The following is an 8,271-nucleotide window of genomic DNA, read 5'->3' on the forward strand; positions in this document are numbered from 1 at the left end:
AAGAACACATTTTTGTATATTTGTACAACATATTTGTGTTTTAAGATGTGTTATTACACAAGAATTAAAAAGTTAAAAAAGTAATGTTTGAAAGCAAAATAGTTACAGTAAGCTAAGGTTAAGAAAGACAATTTCTAAAAATAAATTTAGTGTGGCTGAAGTGTGCACTGTGTACAAAGTCTACAGTACTGTGTCTTAGGCCTTCATACTCACCTAACACTCACAGACTCACCCAGAGTGACTTCCAGTCCTACCAACTCCTTTCATGGTAAGTGCCCTATGCAGGTGTGCCATTAGTTATACAATTTTTTATTATATGTTTACTGTACCTTTTCTATGTTTATATGCTTTGATACACAGATACTTATTATTGTGTTATAATTGTCTACAGTATTCAGTACAGTAACATCATGGACAGGTAGCATAACAGAACTCCTGGGCTGCTCCAATTGAAACAACCCATAGGCTGTTTAGTTAGGGGCCCAATTGCCCGCTGCCAGAATTATAACTCTCAATAGCAGAGTTTGGTGAAAAGAAAAAGAATTGTTTACTTGCACATAGTTCTGCCTCTCCTTCCCAGACCTGGCCAGTCTTAGGAAAGTCAGAAACACTGTTTTCCTACTTCCTTGGCATAGTTCAGCTTTACCAGTAGCTGCCAATCACTCAATTCTGATTGGGGAGGTCCTTTCTGTGCTGTGGTGCCCTCCAGCTCTCAATGCAGGACCGCCTGGATTCCCAGCCTCCTTGAAAACTGCCTTCTTCCTGCAAACCATGTGGTTCTCCTCTCCTTCTCAAAACCGCATGGCAACAGCCTCTTCTTAAAGCAGCCTGGAGATCCCTGTTACTCCAAGCCACATGGAGGGAGCCCATGAGAGCCAGGGCCAGAGCCCCAGCCAAAATGTCCGCAGCTGCTTCTCTATCCCTGACTGCATCCTCTCCCGCAGTGGGTGTTGCAAACAGTTCTGACCATTCACAGAACCCTATGTAGTCTCTGTAGGCTTCTTCCATACTATCCCTCAGTCCAAGATCCCTCCCATCTTCCTGAGCCTTGGAAGTAAAGCGGATCCTTGTGCAACAATGTTTCCAGCCACTAGCCCCAGGCATGCAAGGGCATCCTGAAAGCTGCTTCCCTTTCCCTATCTCCCAGCTGCAAACTCTGGGGTTTGTTTTTGGATTCCCCTCTTTCTGTAACAGTAGTAGCCTAGAGGCAATAGGCTATACCATACAGCTTAGGTGTGTAATAGGCTACACCACCCAGGTTTGTGTAAGTGCACTCTGTGATGTTCACACAAAGATGAAACTACTTAAAGATACATGTCCAGAATGTATCCCTGCCATTTAGTGACACAAAGCTGTATAAGGGGTGCACCATATTTGTGGAAACATAGCCTTTGTTTAATATATGTACTTTCCTTTCCCCTTCCCTTGCAGATGCCTAGTTCCTACCCTTTACTCCCCCTGCTATTCCAACAGTTTTCTCAGCCAGCTTGAGTGCTTGCCGACATGCTCAGTTTCCATTTTCTAACCCAGCAGTTGTCTTTACTTGAGGTATTTCTGGGTTCCTATTTCCCAGAACAATAGTTCATGCCACAGCAGACAGCTTTGCAGGGGTGGCCTCTGCACTCTATAGAAAGGATCATAAACAAAGAACCCTGGAGGTCAGAATACTAGATGCAGTGGGAGGGAGGGAGCTCATGCAGAGAGCAGCAGCAGTGTTACATCAGAACCAACTGTCACCCATGTTCAATGGGCAGACAGTTCTCAGGACTTAAAAATGCCCTTTGTAAATGACCTGGGATAACCATGATCCTGAAAGCCTGAGGCGATGAACCTGGTGAATGTCCTTCTACCTGGTAGATACAAACGATGCCTAATTCAGGGTTATCCAGCTAGAAAAATCAGATGTCAGAAAAGAGAGAAACTGGCAACCCTCTCATGAAAAAGAAGCAGCATTCACCACAAAACCCTTCAGGAGACACAAATGATTATCGCAACAAAACAAACTTTGTAAGTGCAGAGAACCTAAATCAACATACTTTTTGGTTTTGTGGTAAATCATTCCAGGCAAGAAAGTATCTTCTTGTTTTTGTGCTACATAATACTGGACCCTGCAAAAAAAAAAAAATTATCTGCTTGCTTTGGGAAATATATGGTTCTATAAACCAACTAAAGAGTTTAATTTTTTAAATTAACAGTTTTCTTATTGAGACTTACTTTAAAAACCTTCACTTCACTTTACCGTGCATATCAATCCAAAAATTTTAGGTCATATACTCTTCCTGCCTCATCTCAACCGAGTCCTCACTTTACAAGACCTACTTTAAAATCCACCAGCCCAGGTTATAAACCCAAAATAGATTGGATCCCAGTTTTTCCATTCTGAGACACTGTTATTAATTGGTCAAGATGATGTTCTCTCTTACTGGTTAGCTTTGCTTGAAACAGATGTTATTGGAGGCCTTTTGGGGGAGCTAAAAGTTGACTACATCAATAAAGAGGTACTGGAATATAGGTCAAAAGAAACCAGATGTTAAAATCAGATGTTGTTTGCTTGATAGTTAACCTACACACTCCTCACCATTACCTAAATGATACTTTTTAGAGTCATAGTCATTTAGTGTGTCCTTTTCTACAAACGAATGAAGAAGCTGACATCTAAATATGGGAAATAAGTAGTCAGCACTGATACATGGAAATAAAGACTCAACCAGGTCTGCAGTCACAATTTCTCATCTTTCAAACTTAATTGTTCCATGCTATTAAAATAATGCCAATCTCTGAGGAACTCAATGTATTTTTTATAAAGTATAAGCCTTGAAATTATTTGATGAAATTCAAAATGTTGGCTGAAGCACTGTGAAAATAAGTGAAAATATTTCCAAAAGGAAATGCATTTATTTTAGGAATATATGTAGAGTTCTGGATGAGAGATTCTAAAACTCATCTGGCAATAAGATTGCTTATAATTTCTGTTTAAATTATATATGCTTGGCCCCTCCTTCATTTGCTGAACACTTTACAAGAGGTGCCTCAGAACTTGCCTTTCAATCAGGTTGTCAGATGTTTCGTTGCCTAAGGCAAGTGTGGGAAGTGACACATTCTAGGTCAGTGGTGCACAACCCTATCTGTACCCTTGGGTCACCTGGGAAGCATTTTTAAAATATTTGTGCCTGCCTATTCCCTAGATCAAATAAACTAAAATTTTTAGGGGGAGAACTAAGCATGTATGTTTTTCTATCTCCCCAGGTTATGCTAATGTACAACCTAAGACTGAAACCTACTGTATCAAACCTGAGATTCTCATTTATGTGCATCTAAGTCTTAGTAAAATGTAAATTATGATTGAATAGATCTGGTGAGTTCTGGAATTGTTCATTTCTAACAATATTCCTAGAGATATTGATGCTGCTGTTTTGTAGACAGTTTAATTTCTGGAGCAGCAGCATCAGCCTCACCTGGGAATCTGAAAATGCAAAAGCTTGGACCCCACCCTAGACCTATTCAATCAGAAACCTTGTGGTCTCTGGAGCCTCACCTTTCTTTACAAGGCGCCACTGTATCCTCACACCCAGTAGCAAATTCCCTGTCATTTTTTATACATACTGAGCTTCCACCAATAATTTTGGTTAAGAAATTCTAAGAGCAACCATTAATAGACAAAACTCAGTATGTTAGTTGATAATTGAAAGCACCATATGTACAGGGAAATTATAGATTTGGAATCAGAAAACCAAATTTAAAATTGCAGCTCAATTTTCTTAGTTATGTGAGTTTGGGTGAATCAAGTAATACCAAGCCTCAGATTTCTTAACTGGAAAAACATTTTTTAATAACACTAATACCTTCTTTGTCTACATGTTAGATGTGAGGGACCATGTTATTGTTGTATTTTGTAGAATCACATACTTGTTAGTGACAGGTGTAGTGGGTAAAAAATTTAAAACTTAAACCTGGTTCCAGCACCACAGACTTTTAACCTATTTAGAAACAAAAGTCAAATAAACACTAAGAAAAGCAAAAAGTTGCTAAGAGAAGTAAAAGAAATGATAGCAACATTTACTGAAGACCCATTTGGTGCTTTACATACAGCATTTTGTCTTTCCAACATTGCAATAAATTGCAAGTGGGAAATTGGGATTGAAAAGAAATTCAGCGAATTGTTTTAGAGCTACATTAATGGGCTTTTGTGTCAGGGGACTTAAGTTTGAGTAATATACTGTCAGTAGTTATGTGATCATTCATTACAACTCTGCCTTAGTGTGTCTTCAATTAAATGGGGATAATATCTGTCCCACAAAATACTTTAGTACCCATAAATTCAAAAAATATGTGAACTTGCCATTCAAATTTCAAGGATTTTTAACAATGTGACTCATTGTTATGCAAAATAACATGTAAAAATCTTATAATAAAGACTACAATGATATTACTATTTTGCTAAATTTACCTTAACTTATCTGACATACATGTAGCAAAGGCAATGTTGAGTTGTAGAATCTACACATTTTTAACCTTAATTTTTATGCATTTTTAATTTCATTAGTTGTTTTAATGAATATTATTTATTCACTACTCATTCAGAGTCATCTGAATAATCATGTGGAAACTTTTTGTCGGTTTACTATGTAATTTTCATTTTATCTGGAAGGAATTTATATACCAGCGTTTAGTTTTTTGGTAACTTCTATATTTCTACTGTACTTTATACATTTAGAGTTTTGTTTACCTGGTGATTGGGGGAAGGTTACTTTATCATCTGGAGTGGTTTTGCAATTGCTTCCACTCAGCTTCCCAGGACTCTCTTTTGAGAGCTCAGCTCCTGTGTGTAGCTCAGCTCCTAGTCCATGTGTCTTCAGCTACGGGTCACCCAGTGACTGAGCTGGTAGGGGTGTCTCGGTCCTGCTGCATCCAAAGAAAGCACAGGTATAGGAACCATGTTGCCAGGCATTGGTTGCCTTTTTCAGCTTTTTCAATTTTTTAAGCAAAATTCTCTATCATGCCTTTCTTTCAACATGGTGATCCTGACTCCATTTCCTCACATTTTGGGGGGGAATGTTTTTTCTTAAATTTCTACATGAGTCAAATGCTCAGCTGCTTCTGAATCTGGAGCCTGGAGTGTTCACAGCTTCAGCCCTGCTCTGTGCTTTGCTTCCTGGTTTTCAGATATGTATTTATTTAATTTTATAACATAAGTGTATCTTTTTAAAGTTGTCTTTTATCTACTATAACTTTATCTTTAGAGATGAGAAAGGGCCTCAGAGTATAACTTCCAATTCCCTCTTAGCTAAAATGATCTGAATGTTGCAGATATTAGAATCAGAAAAGTGAAGGAGGCATCATGTAAAAGGGCATGATAGCAGCCACCTAGGCAAAATCAAATCACCACTGCTAATTCCTGTGTGTTTTCTCTGTGGGCACAGAAGCAATGTGTTTGCCCAGTCTCAGTGATGCTGAGGCTAAGCCAATCCTTTGACCCTTTCATTGTTTGTCACTTCATTGCTTTTTCTCACCTGTAGGCCCCCAGGGAAGTGAGCTGGTTTGCTCTTTACAGTGCCTTTAAGTTGGCCACTTTCATTTGAATGTGCCCCTAGGGGGCTGTGACTAAGTCAAATCAACCTTTTGCAACTTGATGGATTGTTCTTTATCAGCAAGAAGGCTGAAAAAGAGTGACAAGAAAGTTCTCAATTTGTAGGTTTTCCTAAGGGCATAGTCACTTGCCCAATGCCCTGCTTGTAAAACTCACCTGTTTAGCAAGGGATTTTAAAATACTTTAAAAATCATGAACTAAGAGCCATAAGGAGAGTTTTTGTCATCTTTTCAGTTGAATGGGTATGTGTTAACTCTTGGACCATAATTGAGTAAAATTATATTGTCATGTTACCTCCTGGATTTCTCTGAATGGAGACACAAATCTTCTCATCATTGGAAATTTAGCCTGAATAATATCTCAAAGTGGCTATAATGTAAAAAATGACAGTGAAAAATTTAAATGGTTCATTCTCAGAATTGCTACAGAGCTTTTTGATTTATCTTTAAGAGAGTAAGAAATATGGATAGATTAAGGAATGTCTACTATATTAATGCAAATTCATGTCATTATAATATACATTATTAAACATAAAAAGAATATTTAGAAAAATAAATATAATAAATAGAAGGTTTTTCATTAAGGTGCACTCTTTCTTTTCACTGGCAATCTGGAAAAATAATCATCAAGTTATGTAAGTGGTGGATTAATCAGTTTATGATGGATTAATCAGTGCTGGATTAGAGAATAATTAAAAATAGTTGTAGCATGTGATGTTGAAAAAAATTAAATATTAAACTCAATTTTTTTCTTCAGTTAAAAATATTAGAAGATGCAAGACTATCAAGGGAGCAGAGGTCAAGAGATTGTTAAGCAGCTCTGGAAGCCTTATTTCATGCTCCTGGATAGATTCCAACAATGAGAAATTCTTCAAAGAGTTCAGTATGTCATGTGTTTGCTAGGAGAACAGTCTTTGAACTGGTTTCTTTCCAGTTCATTGAATTTGGTCTTCAACATATGAGTGCAGGAACTTGTATATAGCTCACTCCTAAAATAATCTCTCATTGCATAAGAAATGGGTCAGAGTGGAACATAACTGTTCTACCAAGAAATGAACTACACCTTGTCCCTCATAGAATAGGCATTGACCCAAGATGGGTCAATGCACTTTAAAGGATTATGTGAAGGTGTTTTCCATGCGAGAGCTCCCTGAGCTTATGGCTTAAGGGCTATTTCACTTAGTCATGTCAAATAACTATAAATATTAATTAACTAGTAATATGGAGGCATCCCTGAAAAACACTCAGAACTGTCCCATTAGAGAAAACATTTGAGCAACTTTGTCCCCTAAATATATCAATATCACATTGCAATTCTACTAATGAAATCATTTCTAAACTTTCTTTAAATTCTTAATATCTTTATAAGATGTTTTCTGTATATTTTTTAAATTTTAAAACTGTTAAAATATGATGTATAATGGCACACATTAGCCCAGGCCTATACAGGGTCAGGATCATTAGTAACACTGTCTTCACCTCCACATCTTGCCTACTGGGAGGTCTCCAGGGGCAATAACAGGAATGGAGCTGCCATCTTCTATGAAAACAGTGCTTTCTTCTGCAACACCTCCTGAAGGAACTGCCTGAGGTTCTTCTTGAGGAGGTTTCATTCTTTTCAGAAATACATCCATGGTAGTTTGCTTGGTTTGTTTCTTTTCTTCATCATAGATTTGCTTATAAGCAGATAATGCAACTTGAACATTTCTCTCTATTAGTGAAAATCATATGGTGTTGGGGTCCATGTTCAATTTTTAAGGGGCTTATTACATTTGCAAAAGCTTCTGCTGAATCCTTTACAGTAAATTTCTTTTGGTGGGGAGGAGTCATTTTTTTTTTTTTTTTTGGTACCTTATAGTTTCCTTTTCTTTTGTTTCTTTTTCAGCTTGCATGTCTGTTCCAGTTCCAGTCACTTCTCATAAATCAATTCCTCAGAATCATCTCTAAGGAGCTCCTCAATGTCACCTTTATCCACACACAGATTAAAGTTGTTGGCATCTCAACCACAGCCTTGTTGATTTGTTTTCCCTTTGTGCTGTGGCATTACAACAGCTATGACATCACTAGACAATAGGAACTTCTCAGCTCTATTATAACTTTAGGAGACCAGCATCGTAGATAGCCCATCATTAACCTGAATGTCATTATGTAGCACATGGTTGTATTTAAACTTCATTTAACACTCACAACCCTGGTGGTACACATCATTATGTCTATTTTATACAAACAGAAGAAATCTGTGATTAAAAGAAAGATCAGATTTGTCCTGAGTCTGAAAGCAATGTGGACAGAGCCAGGTTACAAACACAATCCAGTGGCAGACACTCTTTCCTTGCCACAATGTTGTCTTTCTGTGCAATAAAATTGGAGTGTGTGTTTTGGAACTTACACCATGGTGGATTCAATAGGCTAGTCTCCTTTATAGTAAAAGAGTAGAATTTAACTAGCTTTAACATTTGTCTCAGAAAAGCCTGAAATATTCATCAACATATAAATTTGAAATCACTGGATTTTACCTCATGGAGAAAGTCCATCTGAAAGTAAGACAAAAGAAAAAAGAAAAAAGTAAGGAAAAGAAAAGTAGAGCTAGGAAATAAAGGGTGTTTATTCTAACTGTATTGCTTGGGTCCTGGGTTTAGATAGTCTGTCTCCAGGATATTTTCAGAACATGAAAGTGAGCCCTTT

General features: G+C 37.5%; 1 long non-coding RNA gene across 1 annotated transcript; it reads left to right on the plus strand.

Moving 5' to 3' along the window:
• Positions 1-221: 221 nt before the first annotated feature.
• Positions 222-7,589, plus strand: LOC150021899 (uncharacterized). Its single transcript, XR_016509112.1, has 2 exons — positions 222-268; positions 7,472-7,589. It is a non-coding gene; the product is annotated as an uncharacterized LOC150021899 (long non-coding RNA).
• Positions 7,590-8,271: the final 682 nt, after the last annotated feature.

This window comes from Furipterus horrens, unplaced genomic scaffold (assembly GCF_987537825.1).
Source record: "Furipterus horrens unplaced genomic scaffold, mFurHor1.1.pri manual_scaffold_1, whole genome shotgun sequence".
Lineage (NCBI taxonomy): Eukaryota > Metazoa > Chordata > Mammalia > Chiroptera > Furipteridae > Furipterus > Furipterus horrens.